The following is a 19,228-nucleotide window of genomic DNA, read 5'->3' as shown; positions in this document are numbered from 1 at the left end:
ATTTTAAAAAAAGCATGTCAGAAGGAAAATGTCAAAGTAATTATGGGGGAGTTTCAACATGATGTTTAGATATGGGAGGAATCAAGCGATAAGGGGATACAGCATGGAAATAGTGGTGAGGTGGTGGTGTAATCCACTGTTTTTTTGCCAACAACTGCTGAGAGCCCAGATCGCAAACGTTTAAGTTCGGAGGCCCAGATCAGTAGAGCAGGAGTGGGGATGATCTGCATAATTCGACCCTCCCAGGACAAGTGGAGATTCTGGAGGAAAATGGAGACAATGAGGGATACCCGATGGATGTGGCAGGGCCTGTTACCAACCCAAATCCAGCGAAGTAGCCAATGGCAAAGCTTCTCTCCCAGGGGAACTCCACACGTCCTATGCCCAATTCAATGACAGTAACAGTGAAGGACCACCCCTCCAGATCCCAACCTCCCCTGACAATCCCATCCTGTCTGTATCTGAGGACGATATGTGTGCTGCCTTCAGGAGAGTGAAGCCATCCGGCCCAGATGGAGTACCTGGCTGAGTTTTAAAAATCTGCGCTGATCAACTTACCATGAATATCTTCAATCTCTCACTCCAGCATGGTGTAGTATCCATCTTTTTCAAACAGCCATCAATCATACTGGTGGCCAAGAAGAGTGCAGTAACCTGCCCTTAATGACTGTCGACCAGTAGCACTTACACCAACAGTATGAAATGTTTTGAAAGGCTGGTGATGAAGCCGATCAGCTGCTGTCTGAGTGGTGACATGGATCCATTCCAGTTCGCCTATCGTAGAAACAGGTCTACGTTGGATACCTCCTCATGGCTCTACACAAAGCCATGGAACACCCAGACAGCAAAGATGCATACATCAGGATGCTCTTTATTGACTACAGTTCAGCATTTAACACCATCATCCCTTCAAAACTGATCAGCAAACTCCAAGACCTAGGAGTTAACACCCCACTGTGTATTGGATCATGGATTTCCTCACCTCAATCAGTGAAGATTGGTAACAATCTCCATCAGTACCAGAGCAACACAGGCCCGTGTTCTTAGCCTCCTGCTGTACTCACTTTACCCCTATGACTGTGTAGTTCAGTACGACAATAACACCAACTACAAATTTGCCATCGATACCATGGTAGTAGGTTGTATAAAGGGGATGTGTCAGCTTACAGGAGGGAAATTGAAAACTTGGCTGAATGGTGCACCAACAATGGCCTTACACTCAAGGAGCTGATGGTTGACTTTAGGAAGGGAAAGCCAGAGGTATACGATCCAGTGATCATTAGGGGATCAGAGGTGGAGAGGGTGAGCAAATTTAAGTTCTTGGGAGTCACATCTCAGAGGATCTTTCCTAGACCCAACACACCAATGGCATCTTTAAAAAGCATTTCAGCACCTCTACTTTCTCAGGAATTTGCAGAAGTTTGGTATGACACCAGAAACCCTACAGAGCTGTAGTGGAACGTCTGTTGACCGGATGCATCATAGTTTAGTTTGGAAACACCAATACCCCTGGGCATAAAGCCCTCCAAAATGTAGTGGACACAACCCAGGACATCACAGGCAAAACCCTCCCCACTACTGGGAACATCTACAGGGAACATTGCCATTGGAGAGCAGCACCAATCATCAAAGATCACCTAGCACACGCTCTGTTCTTGCTGCTGCCATCAGGAAAGAGGTATAGCTGCCACAACACCACCAGGTTCAGGAACAGCTGCTACCCCTCCACCATCAGACTCCTCAACAACAAACTCAGTCAGGGACTCATTTAAGGACTCTTGCTTGTACACTTTAGTGATTTTCATGGGCCACAAGGGCATTCAATCATGTTGCATTGTTAAAACAATTTCAAAAATAATTTGGTTCCTATGGAACTGAAATGGTGCTCACCAAGAAGGTTACATTTTGTTTTGAACATCACGTTGAAAATTACCTGGAAATGGAAGCTCCAATACGTTGACCCCCCACATTGCACTTCTGCTGAGTTACCATGCAAGCCTACAGATCTGGCCAGAGTTGACATATCTCATTGAATGTAGTCTTCAAAGTATTTTTGTCTCCTGCCTCTGACTGTTAAATCCAGCTCAGTCCATCGTAAAAACAAACCTCTCTTACCAGGACACTATCTCCACCTCACTGCCTGGGGAGAGTTGCTGAAATATCCACCCTCAGTCATGCTCTCTTCTACTGCCATCCATCAGGAAGAAGGTACTATACATGAGCTTAAGAACACGCACCTCCAGATTCAAGGACAGTTTCTTTCCTGCTGTTGTCAGACACTTAAATGGACCTCACACTGGCAAAAAGGTGATGCCCTCGCATTGCTATTTTGTAGCTGTGATTTTTCTCTATTCCCTGAAATTGTACTTTTCTCTACATCCTCTACAGTTTGACTTACTGTAAACACGACCATTGTTTTATTTATTTTTTTGTCATTATTACACAAGGGGTTATATGAATTGATTTTCCTGGATAGCACACAAAAGAAAAGTTTCTCAATATATTTGAAGCACATAACAATAAAACAATTCAATTCAAGTTGATCCAAGTCCAGGGGTTTCAAGACTACACAACAACTGGGAACTTAACACCCATCAGTACTGACTGCCTCTGTACTTCCAGAGACCCTTCCCCTTGCCCCAGCTCCATTATTTTTAAGCCCTAATGAATGGAATCTCTGAAGGGAAAGAGAAACAAACCCTACTTCAACGTGAGTTTTCTCTCTGGAGACCCAGAGATTAATCTCTAATCCTTGAAGCCTCTGGGTTACCATTCAGGGATTTGTGAACTCATTTGTGACCCTTGGGAAGTTTGCTGGGTATTCATCCTATTTAATGAAGTCAAACATGAAGGCCTGCTGATGCTGTGAATGTCGTAAAAGCACAGATATACGAGAGGAATTCAGCAGGGCTTACAGCATCCATAGGAGGTAAAGATATACAGGTAATCCCCAACTTGCGATGTCCATCCACACATAAACCCAAATTTTAAGAATATATATAAGAAAAAATATAAAATTTGCATGGTTTATCTTGTATTTGACAAACTATAACAGGGATACAGACCATGTAAGAGCCAAAATGTGCGAACTTACCTTGTTAGTCGGCGTCCTGGGATTCTTAGGCTGGGCGCAGTCATCTTGATTCCCGTACACAAGCATGAGTCTTCAGGAAGTGCATGCGCGACAGTTAAGGAAGTAAATTCAATATCGTCAGGGGGCTTAACTCTCGTGCTGACTAACAATATATGTTTGGACCAGAACGTGAAAAGATTCGCCAGGTTGATCGACAAATTCAGGAATCTTTGTTATCGTCAAATCTACGATGAAAGGAGAGATTTGATTTAAAAGTTTGCTTTAAGACTTTGGTACTCCAAGGGTAAAATTCTGACTTGCGTCCATTTGATCCTTTGGTCCCAATTATTGTCGTAAGCCGGGTAGTACCTGTATAGCCAATGTTTTGGGTCTGAGCCCTTCTTCAAGGTATGAGTAAAAAGCAGGCAGGCATCTGATTAAAAGGCTGGGGAGGAAAAAGTGGGCAGGGGAGGAGTACAGATCAATGGGTGGCACAGTTGGCACAACGTCAGCGATCAAGACTGGGATTCGAATCCCACGCTGTCTGTATGTTCTGCTGAGTCTGTGGGGGTTTTCCCCGAGAGCTTCGGTGTCCTCCCACCATTCGAAACGTACGGGGGGTGTAGGTCAATTGTGTGTAATTGGGCAGCACGGAGTCATGGGTCGAAATGGCCTGTTCCCATGCTGTATGTCTAAATTTTAAAAATACAGACACAGGAGAGAAGAATGATGAGAATTAACTGGGAGAGGGGGTTTGTTTGGGGGCTTTGTGGGAGCAGAACTAGGGGAAATGAGAGAGAGGGAAAAGGGAAGAGAGAGTCAGAAGATAGGAGACAGGGATAGATGGAGGGAAAATGGAGAACCAATCATCTGCCCTGCCCCCATCCACACCCAGGTGCAACAAGGACAGAATTCCCCTTGTCTTCACTTACTACTGCACCAGCCTTGGCATCCAACATATTACCCTCCACCATTTCTGCCACCTACTACGTGATCCCACCACTAGACAGACCTGTCCTACTCTTCCCCCTCCACCTTCAGCAGGAACACTTCCCTCTGTGACTCCCTCGACCACTCCTCCCTCTCTCTCTCTCCTTTCCCTCTGTGTCATTTCCCCTAGTTCTGCTCCCACAATGCCCCAAACAACCCTCCTCCCTCAATCAATTCTCACCCTTCCTCTCTCCTGTGACCCATCCATATCCAATTTACACCTTTTGTCCGTTGCCTCTACTTCTCCTATCCCCATTCTTTCCTGCACAAACACCTGCCACTTTTTACTCATACCGTGAAGAAGTGCTCAAGTCCAAAATGCCGGTTAATTATCTTTACCATCTATGGACGCTGCGAGACCTGCTGAGTTCGTTCAGCATTTCTGTGTTCAGCCTACCTAAGGCCAGGAATTCCTACCTTCCTCCATTCTTACCTCTGGGATGTGGCCCCAACAGCCTTTGTGCAAATACTGCAGCTATTTGATCATTTTCTTTTCACAGCCAAAATCAAGAGCTCTCAGATATCTTCCGGGGCACTCCAGCCTCCAGCACACCACTCACAAGAATATTGGGGGTCTTCCACCAAAGGGACCACCCCTACAAGTGGCTCCTTGCAATGGGCACCTAAGGCTAGGAACCAGTTGGTCTCACTGGTTTGGATTATTAGCCTTCTGCCCAGTCACGTCTTTCAAATCTCACTGTCAAATATTTCAGTTGTTATGGTTTTGAAACATGTTTTAGCAATTAAAGTTGAACAAAAATGCACAGAACTAATGGTCCTAATTGCAAGAAATATGTTCAGTCAAAGATATGTGTCTTACGGTTTTCGAGCCAAAACAAATACATCAGATTGGAGGCGAGGTAACTCATGGTGGTCCTTTTCAACTGGAATCAGTATGTGTTTTTCTTTGGGAGGGTGTAGGAGAAGTGGAAAGGTAATTTCTCAAGGGTAGGAATTACCCACAATATCGTTCGTTCACCCATCATCGTTGCTGAAGACCTCGACACTATTAATGATGGTATCGAGGCTAGCTCTTGATACAGATTAATGTGAGGGAGAGTTGCATAGCATCAGCCTCTCATGCTCTCTTCCCAATTCCCATCTGGCAAGATGAAAGTCGAGGCGGCTAGAGATGCGACTAGGCACAGTGGATGACCAGGACGTCTTCTGTGCCTTGTCGTGCTCTTTGCATTCCACAATGCTTGCAGAGACTGCCTTCTTGACTGTTGGATCTTTCGTTGGTCTCGTCCGCTCAGTCCGCTGGGGTTTGTCTTCACATGTTGAGATAGACAACTCCCTATTTCACCGAGGGCTCACTCAATGTGTATGCAGAAGCCTAGAACCCAACAAAACATGGCCCAACCATCTCAGAGTGAAGGTGTTGCATTTCCAAGCACTCTACCTACCTATCTTCATTGCACCTACCTTATCTTCATTGTACCCACTTATCTTCATTGTATCCATCTTATCTTCATTGTACCCATCTTATCTTCATTGAACCCACCTATCTTTATTGTATCCATCTTATCTTCATTGTACCCACATCTTCATTGTATCCATCTTATCTTCATTGTACCCATGTTATCTTCATTGAATGAACCCACCTATCTTCATTGTACCCACCTGTCTTCATTGTCCCCATCTTATCTTCATTGTACCCATCTTATCTTCATTGTACCTACCTATCTTCATTGTACCCACCTATCTTCAATGCACCCACCTATCTTAATTGTTTCTACCTATCTTCAGTATACTCACCTATCCTCATTTTACCCACCTATTGTTCACCCTCCTGTCTTCATTGTACCCAGCTTATCTGCATTGAGTGCCAGAACAGGTCATCTCAGAAAATCACAATCGAGTCCTTGGTAACATAGTTACGGCATTCTTTGACCCGAGCTGGAAATAGGGATGGTGAAGGGTCTAATCTAGACTTCCTGCCATTCACTATTCATCAAATGGGATTAAAATGGATGCTTCTTCACATTGGAAAATAACCCATGCTGTCTTGCCTTCACCGATGGTTCCTGATTGTCCCCAATCGGCACACACTTTACCAAACTGTTTCTCAACCCTCAAAAAGAATAGCTCCTGACCATCCATATACTATCTCCTTTAACTTAGGCAGTTTCCTCTGTTCCTTGTGACCAGCCATGATACCCACTTTAGGCGGGACTGAGAGCTTCCGATGAAATGTTGGTTGGTTTTGTGTACCACATTAGAGCCCAGCATCTGCAGATTTTCTTGCTTACCTTTAATAAGTGGGGGCAGGAGATTTCAGAGAAATTTATATGCATGTTACCAGAATTTTCCTCATCAAAACAAAAGCTCAGAAGCTGGATTCCCAGTTGAACACACAAACTGCTGGAATACTCTTGAGAGCAGTCTGCTTCTGTGGGAATGTGTGAGCTGAGAACCTTTTGGATCTGGGCCATCCTTTGTCCTCCCAGAACATTTTCTGCTTCGATTTCATGAGATGAGAAAAAGGAAATTTTATTATTGCTGAATTTCCAAAATGCATCAGGCAGTATTTCTTTTCAGCTATCGTATGGAATACTAACTATGCTCAGGTTGCCAGTTACAGGGTCAAATTATAAAGCTGGCCAAGAAGCATCAGCACAACTGGAAGATAAATGAATGCAGGTGATAATCATAAAGAAATTCTGTTTTCTTTTTCAACTAAATTTCTCTGCTTTGCTGTGCCTCACTGTGGCTGTGCTCACAGTTTAGCTCATCTAATGAAACATCTACACTTGAAATCCAAACTTTTCTCTTCCATTTCTGCAAACTAAGATATTTATAACTGTCTCCCTTCTCACCTCTCTGCTCCCGGCTCACTCCTCCCCCTCTGCTCATTACACCATCTATCTTCCATCTCCACTCTCAGTCCTGATACAAGGTCTCGACCTGAAAAGCCAGCAATTTCTTCCCCTTTCCCCACCTCTCCCCCCACCCACCCCCACACTGACAGATACTGCTCAAATTACTACATTCCTCCAGCGTGTTTTTTCTCTTCAGATGACAGCATCGTTTATCTCCATTTTCACTTGAGACATCTCCAAGCCCCACAGGAGTCAGGTTAGCCGAGCCCAACCAGTGGGGACTCGTATATCGGTTTAACAGATTATTCAACCTTACACGGGACCCGCTTTTTCACATTGTGCATTTTTTATACATTTTCACATCTCCCTCTTGCGCTGGTGGATGGCTTACGTCCCACTGCAGCTCTGAGGAGCGGGAGACATCGAGCATGGGCGCTGAACACCAGCTGCCATGCCCACTAGATGGAGTCAGGCAGTGGTCCAGTGGTAAGGGGAGTCTAAGGTGACCACACTTTTCTGCATCCACCAACCACCTTTCAACCTAGTACTCACACATTAACCAGTTTTAAGGTTTCTAGGCCACTTCAATTTACACACCCAGCACAAAGCACTTGTCTGGTCATTCTTGATGGCTCTAGGTGCTACAAGTGGTCTGGAGTTGCTGCCATTCTATAGTCCAGCATGTTATGGAAAACAACAGTCCTTTTATCTGGTGTTAGCACTTCTGTTTGGAATGTTAACCAAGAAGGATCAGACACATGTTCTTAGTGATGGTGTGAGTTCGACAGTGCAGGGTTAAGGAGGGCAATTGTTAAATTCCCTATATTTTACTAACTGTTTACCGTCTGTGAGATGTGGTAAGACCAATGTTGGGGCTCTTCACCGATGACCAGGAGAAACATGAAAATGTCATTAACCTGAGAGGATATCCCTCTTTCCGAGTTTCCACGACCAGATGATATTGCCAAAGCTATGACTTTATAGCCATTTTCCTGAACCATTTCATCCCTTCAATTCTGGTCACTCACTGTTTATAGGTACCAAAGGACAGAAGAAATAGGAGAAGGATTAGGTTGTCCAGTCAATCGAGCCTGTTCAGCCATTCAGTAAGGTCATGACTGATCTGGCCATGGACACAGTTCTACCTACCTGCCTTTTCCCCATAGCCCTTAATTCAAAAACTATTAAAATAGTAAGTCCACTGTTCAAAAATCTATCTACCTGATAAACGTAACCATTTGATGAAGAGAACTACACGTTTATGACCAGAATGTGTGCAAAACACTTCCTTGGTTGTTTACATCACAATAGCATTATTCAACCAGCGACATTGCAACAATATCCTTCATTTCCTATTCAGTAAAATTGCTTTTGGCCAAACATTTGTTTGCAAAGCCAACGGTCATTCAAGCTGAGTCTGTATTTTTTGTTTGAGAGTGCCAGTATTTTTTTGCAGCAGTTCAAATACAAGCATGAAGAAAGTCTCACTGACAACCTGCCAAAGGAGCAACAATGGGAAATGCTCCATTTGCCAACCAGCTCCAGTTGAGTTCCTTTGGGGCTTTGGCAGGCAAAGTACTCAGAAGATTGGGAGCTCCCTCCTCCTACTTGGATTTATCCCCCTTGCATCAAATTGCCTCATCAGTTTCTAGTGAGTTCCAGAGAAAAATGAAAATCCCGAAGCTTCCGTTATCACCGCACACATCAGACCAAAGCCACACTTCTGCTCCTGCTTGCCACCAGAGGCAACAGCTGGTGTAACGCAGAGAGGGGGGCATCTGTTCAGCTCCGCTTATGTGAGGCATCAGTCAAGCACAGCAGATGCCTGGCTTGGAATAGAGACCTTACAAAGGCTTAGTAAGTTAGTTGACAACATCAGTGTATTTGGGCAGCAAGGTCTCATGGGCTGGAAGGACCTGATACCATGCTGTGTCCTCCAAAGAAAATTTCTTTGGCTTTTATGTCCAGCACTACATTGCTGTGGGGCTAAACAAGAAAGTCAGCAGATGCTAGAGTCAAGTGCAATACATACGTGTGCGGGAGAAACTCAGCAGGTTACGTCACGTCCATAGAAAGTCAAGGTTAAGCAACGTTTTCATCAAATATAAGAAAAAACAGACAGAAACCTGAATAAAAAAGGTGAGGAGAGGAAGACGCAAGGGGAAGATCACAGGCTCACAGAGAAGAGGTGATAGGTGAAAACAGGTGGGAGGATGAAGAGAATAAAGCTGAGGTGATTGGGAGAGGGTCGAAGGTAAGTCTCCAATAGGAGAAGGAAGGGAAGGATGTGGGGGATTTGGAGGGAATGATAGGGAAAGGGAGAAATCAGGAGGAGGAAGGCTTTAGTTCCGATGAATATAGTTGTGATGTAGGTGGCCATGGATGCTGAAGGAATGAGCAATAGTCGGCTCCACTGATACACATCCAAGCATTTGATCAAGAAAGGAGATGGCAAGGCGCAGAATAAATTCACTCATTGCAGAAATGGAGGTCGTGGGTTCAGGATGGAGAGGATGAAGATTAGGTGGGACCTGAGGAAGAATTTGTCAGCCAGGAGGCGTGCCTGGAATCTGGAGCACAGTGTCAAGGAGGTGGTGAGAACAGTGAAGCTTTTGACCCACATGTCTGCACCGAGCATGACCAAGACTCCCTTAACATTTCAGATCATTAGACGAGCACTCGAATCACCAGAGCATGGGAGGCTATGGTACAGATGCTGATAAGGAGGACATGGGCTGGGGGGGGGGGGGGGGGTGGTAATAATGTTTCTGTCTTGTTATCTCTCACATTCTATAACCACAATGAATAAGCAGCAGTGAGGCTGTTGAAATGATGAGCAGAAGATGATTGGAAATACAGTGAGAGTAAGCAAGCCCTCAGCAGGTAAGGAGCCCTTCTGAAGAGTTTCTCTTCTCATGGATAAATGTAAGAGCTTCTAATAAGCAGGGTGCTCTCTGCAAAGTGATTGCAAAGTGCTGGAGTGTAGAGGCCACACGTAAATTGGTGGAATAACACCATCTCCAACATCAATTTCTGGTCACCCCCAACACCCATACAGTATGGTAACAGGCCACTTTAGCCCCTAAGTCCATGCTGCCCAATTTACACCTAATTAACCTACACCCCTAGTACATTTTGAAGGGCAGGAGGAAACTGGAATTGTCAGGGAAGACCCACACAGACACAGGGAGAGCGTACAAACTCCTTGCAGATGGGGTGGGATTTGAACCCCAGTCCCATTCACTGGTGGGGTAAAGGCGTTGCGCTAACCACTACGCTAACCGTGCCACTATTTTCTTTGGGCTTACACCCGTCATTTACTATTCCTGATGAAGGGTTACAACCCGAAACATCGCTGAGTTCCTCCAGCTCTTTTGTGCACTGCTCTGTTTTCATTATCAGGAGATACTGTTGGTCCTTTATTTAAGAAGAGCAGCAGTAATCAGCTAGGCCATTGAGTCTTAAATCAGCCAGGAGGCGTGCCTGGAATCTGGAGCCCAGTGTCAAGGGGGTGGTGAGAACAGTGAAACTTTTGACCCACGTCTGCACCGAGCATGACCAAGACTTCCTTAACATGGAAATTATTGAATAAAATTGGAAGAGATAAGATTTATGAACATTTGGGAAGACATAGGTGTTCTACGCTGTAATGGGCCTTAACTTTCTTTCTCTTTGGGGTCCTTTTCTCAATTACCTTAAAAATGTGTAGATTAGTTATCTCTGATTTTTTATTTAATGACCTCATAGTTATTTTTATTAGTAGTGGGCTCCTTAACTTGGTCAGCAAACCTCATAGGGTAGGGTTTGATTCTTAGTTTAGGAATATAGGTTTTTTTTCTTTATTTTTTTCCATTTAATATCATGGGTTCATATGTACCTTGTTTATCATTCCTTAATTTTCATAACTTGATATTAATTTACTTTATTATTATTGCTATATATACCTATGTATTTTGTATATATTGAAACCAATAAAAAAATTAAAAAAGAAAGGAAAGACATAGGCCGGTTAAGAATGATGGGTGATGTTCAGGTGAATGCATGGATTCTTTTGCTCAGAGTTGGGAATTTGAGAACCAGAAGATCAAGGTCAGTGGTTTTGAAACTGCCCCCCGAACTTTAAGTCATCCCTATGCCATGTGATTGATAAGATGGAATGTGAGTAGGAAGGGAAGGTTGAGAATCACTGCTCTAGACCCAATTGTTACTGAAATATTTTGCTTGATAAAAATGGTCATTGGCCCATTTCCTTTGGAGTTATGAAACCATGCACATAACGAGTCAATTATGGATGATTAAAACAGTGGTTTTCAAACTTTTTCTTTCTACGCAGAGACCACCTTAACCAATCCCTTACTAATCACAGAGCACTTATGGCATAGGGATGACTTAAGGTGGAATGTGAATTTAGGTTCAAGGTTAGGAGGGAGATATTTAATATGAACATAGAGCACAGACCATAGAAATCTACTGCATAATATAGGCACTTCACCTCACAGTGTTGTGCTGAGCTAATAACCTACTCGAACAAATGCCTAGAATTTCCCTACTGCTTAACCTTCACTTTTCTCACTTCCATGTATCTACATAATAGTCTCTTAAAAGATCATATGGTACCTGTTTCCACCACCATTGCTGGCATTGAATCATGCATTCTCCACTCTCTGTGTGAAAAATTTACCTCTGAAATCCCCCCTGTACCTTCTCCCAATCACCTTAAAACTGCCCCATCATGTAAGCCATTTCAGGCCTGGAAAATAAAACCTCTGGCCTTCCACTCGATCAATATCTCTTATTGCTCTCAAGTCATTCAAAGGGTAACTTTTTACACTAAGAGTGATGGGTGTACGGAATGGGCTGCTAGAGCAGGTGGTTGAGGCAGGTACTATTGCAATGTTTAAGAAACATTTCCATGGGTACATGGATAGGATGGGGGTTTTGAGCAATATGGACCCAATGCAGGCAGGTGGGACTAGAGGAGGATGCGCTCTTTGGTCAGCATGGGAACGATGGCCTGGTTCAAGGCTGGATAACTCTATGACAAGATATGCACAGAGAGGAAGGCCCAGGGTGGCTTGCGTCACCATCGTTATTAACTCTGCATGTGGGGAAAATTCACAGCTTCTCCCTTGTTCCCCTAGAAACTTTCCCTTCCCCTCCAAAACATCCGACTCCAGTTCTGGGGTATGTTTCTTTAATCTTGCTCTTGCACGCAGCTGGGTCCCTGGAGATGTCAGGCCAGGTACATCTCACATATCCCTCAATAAATAAGCCCCAGACATTTGAAGATGCTTCAGTGGCTGTGGCTGGTGTGTTTGGCATCCAAAGCTGATGTTAATTCTAAAATTCAACATGTTAAAGAATCCGTTGTCAGGGCAATAAATGGAAAAGTAGAGAAGTTATATTTCAGGAACAGTGTTTAATATTTACCAGATGAGATTTATGTGTAATGTTACAGGAATGTGAGACACAGTTTCCAGCTCCATAAAATCCCCAGGAATTCGCATCCCTTATTTCCACTTCCTCTTAATCAATCCTGGGGGAATCAATATGTTGTATGTTGACAGAAGGTGCCAGTGAGGTCAAAGTTTAACAGAGGAAGAGAGGGACTTGCATAATTAGGTGGGTGAAGAGCAATAATACGAGGAAGATGATTTTATTTCCTCAGATTTCTTCTCAGTTGCTGGTACAAGGAAATTGCTTCATAATTCTTCCATGAAAAGTTGACCAAAAGGAAATATTTGGTCCTTATTAGCATACACTCTCAAAGCTAATTTATCCAATCTGTTGGGTTAATACCAGTTTTAATCTTCTCAAAGCATCCTTCGTTAGTCAGAGAATGGCCATTCAACAGAAACAAAAGCTGAAATCTCAAGCATGTACTTTATTGTTTAAAGCGTATGCTCTGCTAGGGAGGCGGGCGGCTCGTGATGCGGAGGAATGCTGCTGTGTCACCTCTCCAGTGACATCAGTTCGATCCTGACCTCAGGTGCTGTCTACCTATTAATTGGCTGCTGTAAATTACCCTCCTGATGATTAATGGTAAAAATCCTCAAAGATAATTGATAGTCAATGAGTCGCAGAATCATTCAGTGTGCAGACAGGCCCTTCAGCCCAACTTGCCCACACCATCCAAAGTGTTCCACCCATGCTAGTCCTATCTGCCTGTGTTTGGCCCATATCCCTCGAAACCCATCCTATCCATGTTTCTGACCAAGTTTTTCTTAAACATTCCTCAACCACCTCCTCCAGCAGCACTTTCTGTGTGAAAACGATACCCCTCAGATTCCTGTTAAATCTCTCCTCCCTCAGCTTAAATTACTGATTCTCCTGATGTGTTTGCCCGATCTATTCCACTGATTATTCTGTACACCTCTATGTGATCACTGTTCATTCTCCTGGCTTCAAGGGATAAATCCCTAGCCTGATCCGCCTCTCCCCATTGCTCAGGTTGTGTGTGTGTGTGTGTGTGTGTGTGTGTGTGTGTGTGTGTGTGTGTGTGTGTGTGTGTGTGTGTGTGTGTGTGTGTGTGTGTGTGTGTGTGTGTGTTTCCACATTTGTTACCTTATTCCAATGACATATAGGTGGGTTTGTTAGACATTGTAGATTCTCCTTTTGTGTTGATAAGTGGCAAAAGAATCAAAATGGAGATGATGGATGTGTAAGAGAGAGAATAAGTTACAGGGTCTTGTGGGAGAAAATCAGATTGCTGTGATCACTCTGCTGTAAGCTGGCCTTGTTCTATATCTTAATCATTTTTTATATACTGTAAGCAATTCATACACTTTCAGGAAAAGTCTTTGATTGAAAATAGTTTGTTTAACGCCTCGTGAGAGTCCCTGAACGAACAGATTGTTGGCTCATTGAAACCTGAAGGCCTACTCGCATTGAAGGCTGAGTTCAGCTTCCAGGCACAGTTGTGTGTGGCCTTGTTTGCCCCTGCTCCCCTCCAAGGGCAGTATGTAGCGTGCCTCAGGATATCTGAGCCAAGTCGTCTCTGAGAGTTGTTGGATGGCAGGAGTGAAGCATGATGCTCCGAGAAAGCAGCGGTCAGAAAGGACCAAGTCCGGGGCAAGTCCAGGATGAGTGAATGACAGCCCACATCAACAGTCTTCATTCCTGGCAACCAAACCCTGTTTTATATTTAGACCAAAAAGAATGAGGTGGCGCAGTCACCTTAGCGGTTAGTGCAAACCTATTACAGTGTCAGTGACCCAGGTTCAAGTCCAATGCCATCTGTAAGGACTTTGTATGTTCTCCCTCCATTTGTGTGAGTTTCCTCCAGGTGCCCCGGTTTCCTTCCACCCTTCAAAACATTGTTGTAGGTTAATTGGTGCATTTGGGCGGCACCGGTTCATGGGCTGGAAGGATTTGTTACCATGGCTGAATATCTAAAAAAATGTACAGATTCAAATCTCAGCAAAGTAAGATACTTATACTGGTTGCTCTTTACAAAAGAGATCATAATTAGCATATTAGTGCAGGGAATGAGAAAAATGTACGTGGACCTTACTTCATTTTGCATTGAATGCAGAAATGTTGCTAATCCACACAACAGAATAAAAGACTTTGAGGGAACTGCATAACCAGTATTTTTGTCACTATCTGCACTGAAATTTGATCATCTCTTTGAGAGAAATATCTGGCATGAGTCTGGGTTAGCATCGATGGGAGTAGGAGATGAAGCTGTGAACTCTATGTTTATTGTGGCAGGAACATCACTGACCAGGAATAGAATACGTTCCGATTCATGTCCTGAGGATTCAAACATCTGCTTAAATCTTCCTATGATTTACTCTCTAATATTCCATCTTTGCCTTGCCCCATTAGGGGGTCTTCTTTTTTATTAAACTTCTTCCCACCTTGCCACGCTCTTTCTTTCATCCCTCCGTCATCCCTCTACCCAACACCACCTGACTAGAAGACATATGGAATGAGTTTGCTACAGATATCTTTGATTCCTTATCTACTAGCGACTGTGCATGCCCCATTTCTATGCTTGCCCATAATTAGGCTGAACCTCTGCCAGTGACTGTGGAAACCAAGGGCTGGAGTCAAAGGATCTACTAGCCTTAACCTGTTGATGATGTCGCCAAGGTCGAGACTACCGTTTTGCCATAATTTGGTGCAGGACTTGACCTATGTGTAAGTTGAAAGTTCAGATTTATTGTTCATACATGATATCACATACAACTCAAAGATTCTCTTTCCAGCAGGCCAGGCAGAACTTCTATTTATCAAAGTATGTTCAGGAAAATATACGTGTACAAAAGAGAAAAACATAAACAAAGTAAAAATGTAAACAAGGTGATTGTGCAATACAGAAAAATTAAATATTCAATAATAAATAACATGCAGAGTCATTAAATGAGTCTCTGATTGAGTCTGATGGTGGAGGGGTAGCAACTGTCCCTTTGATTATGTAATGCATCAGTGTTGATGAATCTTCGTTAGGAAATTCTTTTACTACTGCATCAAACCTGGTAATCATTTCCTTGATGACACATCCATTCTGTGAGCTAAAATGATGGATTAGTAGAAGCTTTGAAATCCTTTCTGGGTTTTTTTTTGAAGCTGTTCTATGAGATCAAAGTTGTATACATCTCTGAAAAGCAAAATAAAATAAAAAAAACTGCATTTGCTTGAAATCCAAAGTGAAAACACTAAATGGTGAAACAGGTGAAACCCTGATGAAAGAGTTCAGCCTGAAACCTTGACTCTCTATTTCCTTCCACAGATCCATTGAATTGCTCCAGCAGTTTCTATGTTGTTCCTGATAAAACTACATCATTTGCATGTATTGCCAGTTCTGCAAATTGTCTTTTTCCTTTCAATCGTTATATTTTTTCTTATTTGATACAGGATTAAGTTTGATTTACCATGACTGATGAAAGAGTTCCACATATGATCTTCTGGAAATATGTCCTGCTTAACATTAGAGGGCCAATGAACCTCTTTTTTTTCTCTCATTGCACCTCTTCTGATTGACCATGAATCTATTGAGTGGTGCTATCACACAATCTCAATGCCAGGGTTCAATCCTGCCCTCCAGAACTGCATGTGTAGAGTTTGCGTGTTCTTCCTGTCACACCATCAGTTTCATCCTGCATCCCAAAGAGGTGTGGATTGGTTGGTTACTTAGCTGCTTTAAATTGTCCCATCAACGTTGGTGAGTGGCGGATTAGTGGACATGTGGAAGAGAAGGGTTACACGGGAATAAATGGAGGAATGGGAGCAGTCAAGATTCTTTGGAACAAATAGCCTCATTCTGAGAAATGAAAATGTGAGGAATTTCTATGAGAACATAAAATAGAGAACATCTAGAACTACCTGGATCAATTGACTTGCAATATTCGATCACACAACAGCTTGTAGCTCTGGAGCTACTCTGCAGGCCAGGCAGCCAGTGTGTAGAGAGGATATAATGCTTCAGGTTGACAAGCTTTCACCACGTCTGGGGAAAAGCCTTTGACCTTCACTGTCTCTCCACAAACACCAATATGTACTTCCAGCATTTTCTGCTTTGTTTCAAGTTTACAGCCCCTCTATTTGCCTCTCAGTACAAGATGACAAGGCTTGCTTGAGGTCAACTGATCAACAATCAGCTTTTGAGTCCTACTCTAGGGAGCATAAGTAAGTCCATTGGCCAGGACTTTCATGACCCCAGGGTCTTAATGAAAGCACCTGAGCATGAGCATCAGAGAATTATGCCTCTACTAAAAGTATCCATTAGAGGTCTTTGTCCAGCAGATGGAATGAGGACATGTATGGGCAGTAAAGGACTCAGGCAGTAAATGATTAAGGCCAACAACTAGCCATAGAAGGCTGTTTGGAGGACCTGGATTCCTGCAAGCCACATCTTTGGATACAGTTGAAGTCGAAATGGGTAGCCCTCGAATCCTGTCAGCGTAATATATCCCTGTAGTAGTGTTTTCTCTGGCTCCGTACAGCATCTGGCACATCAACAAGGGAGGATGTGTCTCATTACATGTTCATAGTAGCCCCATCATACTGCTCAGATGATCCAGATGATCTTGGAGGTAGTTCAAATATGGCCGTGAACTCTCTGACGTAAATGAGCAGGTTAAATATTTTCCCCTCTGTTGTCTCATTTCCATCTTCCCCGGCTGGATGTTTCCTTTAGCCAAGATACTGCTTAATGAATTATAGACTTCTGCTAAATATTATCACTTGGGAATTAAAAGATGAGGGAAAGGGAGTTCAAAGGGATGAACTAAAAAAAAAGAATCTAGAAAGTTCTTGATAGGTAGATGTAGAGTGAATCTAGAAACTTGCTGCAGGGTCCTGGCTCAACATGTTGACGGATGATTTCTCTCCTGGATTACTGCCGAGTCCCTCCAGCCTCTCATTAATTAATCAAGAAACTAGAAAGCTATCAAAATAACAGACCGCTTGTTTAACTCAGATATATGGGGATTTTCTTTCTTGCGTTGTGGATGCAGAGTTTTTCTTAATGTTTGTCAGATGAGGGAGTTGGGTATTTGATAAGCAAGGGAGTGAAAGATTTTTGAGATGCAATCCAAAGCAATGTTTCAGCTCTGCACCAAGAGAACACTGTGCTGTAGGGAATTGAGTCTCTGATGGGAACTGAACTAAAGTCTGCTCTACTTTCAAAGAATGATGTAAAAGAACCAATGGCTTTATTCAAAATCCAGCAAGGAAGTTCTCCCTGGTGTCATGGTCAACATAAAATCCTGCTGCTATTTGTGATACCTTCCTGAAAGCTTCTTGCTGCTTTCCCAGGCAGTTCAAGTCACTAGTTTTCAAAGACAGCATAAAATTGGCTGGAGGAACTCATGAGTTCGAGCAGCATCAGCGGGAGAGAGAGAATGGTTGATATTTTGACCTGCAATGACGACCATTTTTTCTCCCACTGATGAGTACCTCCTGCAGCTGGTGTCTTGTCGTCCCATCATCAACTAGTCTCTCATGTGTCCAGTTTTCAAAGGCTAAAGCTCTCCGATGCACTGTGAGTATGATAATTAATGCCACTGAGTTCATTGAAAAACAGCTTGTACAATGTGCATATATATCAAGATTCATACTTGCTGCAGCTGAACAGGTACTTTGTTAAAAGATAAACAGTACAATGTGTAAAGTTATCTGAAAGAGAAATAACAAATAGAGAATATAGATAGATAATAAATATTCACAGTTTTTGGAGTGTGCAAGGAGAAAAATGTAGTGTTGCAATAGTGTAGGCAGCCTTCTCGGAGTGTTGGAACAGTCCCTGATTAGTGCTTAACAGGCAAATTTCAGTGGCCAATTAACCTGCCAATCTGCACGGCTTTGGGCCATAGGAGGAAGCTGGAGCACCTGGAGGAAACCCTCGCAAGCGTGTAAACTCCACACAGGCAACACTCGAGGACAGGATTGAACCTGAGTTGTCTGGAGGCTCTACAAACTGCACCATTAAATTGCCCATTTTGAATGTTATGAGATGACACAATGAGTTGGAAACTTCAAATCAGAAATCTTGGAAATGTGCTTTAGGTGTGGTGCAGAGATTGGAGCCTTTATCCATTCCACCTGGCTGGGTACAAAGGTGACATCCTTCTGGGAGGACCTGGCAGACATTCTGATAAAAGTTACAAAGGTGGATTTTCCACAGCATCTGGAATTGTACCTTCTGGGGAACATTAAGGACGTGAGTTTTAAACTGTCCAGATACCAAATTCAGTTTGTGAAGGTCGTCTGGTCGTTAGCCAGGAGGTGTATAGCAATCACATGGAAGTCCGACTCCCAACTAAATATTACGCAATGGGATACAGAGTTGAATTCCTCTGGAGTAAATTACGAATAAGTTGAGGAAGAAATATGGCACATTCGTTAGGGCAATCCTATCTGCAGCACATTGGTGTACAGATCTAATTCTACCCCTTTCATATCTTTCTTCTTTCTTTCTTTGGCTTGGTTTCGCGGATGAAGGTTTATGGAGGGGTATGTCCACGTCTGCTGCAGGCTCATTGGTGACTGACAAGTCCGATGCAGGACAGGCAGGCATGGTTGCAGCAGTTGCAAGGGAAAATTGGTTGATTGGGGTTAGGTGTCGGGTTTTTCCTCCTTGTCTTTTGTCAGTGAGGTGGGCTCTGCAGTCTTCTTCAAAGGAGGTTACTGCCCGCCGAACTGTGAGGCGCCAAGATGCACGGTTGGAGGCGAGATCAGCCCACTGGCAGAGGTCAACGTGGCAGGCACCAAGAGATTTCTTTAAGCAGTCCTTCTACCTCTTCTTTGGTGCACCTCTGTCTCAGTGGCCAGTGGAGAGCTCACCATATAACACGATCTTGGGAAGGCAATGGTCCTCCATTCTGGAGACGTGACC

General features: G+C 43.5%; 1 long non-coding RNA gene across 1 annotated transcript in view; it reads right to left on the bottom strand.

The window, feature by feature from the left end:
* LOC138742906 (uncharacterized) overlaps positions 1-8,160 on the bottom strand; it is a 35,899-nt gene extending 27,739 nt beyond the window's left edge. The window contains exons 1-2 of the long non-coding RNA XR_011344517.1: positions 8,107-8,160; positions 3,095-3,318 (exon numbers count right to left, since the gene is read on the bottom strand). This is a non-coding gene — a long non-coding RNA (uncharacterized lncRNA). The remainder of the gene's footprint in view (positions 1-3,094; positions 3,319-8,106) is intronic.
* Between the last annotated feature and the right edge of the window lie 11,068 nt (positions 8,161-19,228).

The sequence above is a fragment of the Narcine bancroftii genome, chromosome 9, assembly GCF_036971445.1.
Source record: "Narcine bancroftii isolate sNarBan1 chromosome 9, sNarBan1.hap1, whole genome shotgun sequence".
NCBI classification, from domain to species: domain Eukaryota; kingdom Metazoa; phylum Chordata; class Chondrichthyes; order Torpediniformes; family Narcinidae; genus Narcine; species Narcine bancroftii.
The sequence above is the reverse complement of the archived record's forward strand: the minus strand, read 5'-3'. Positions and strand labels throughout refer to the sequence as shown.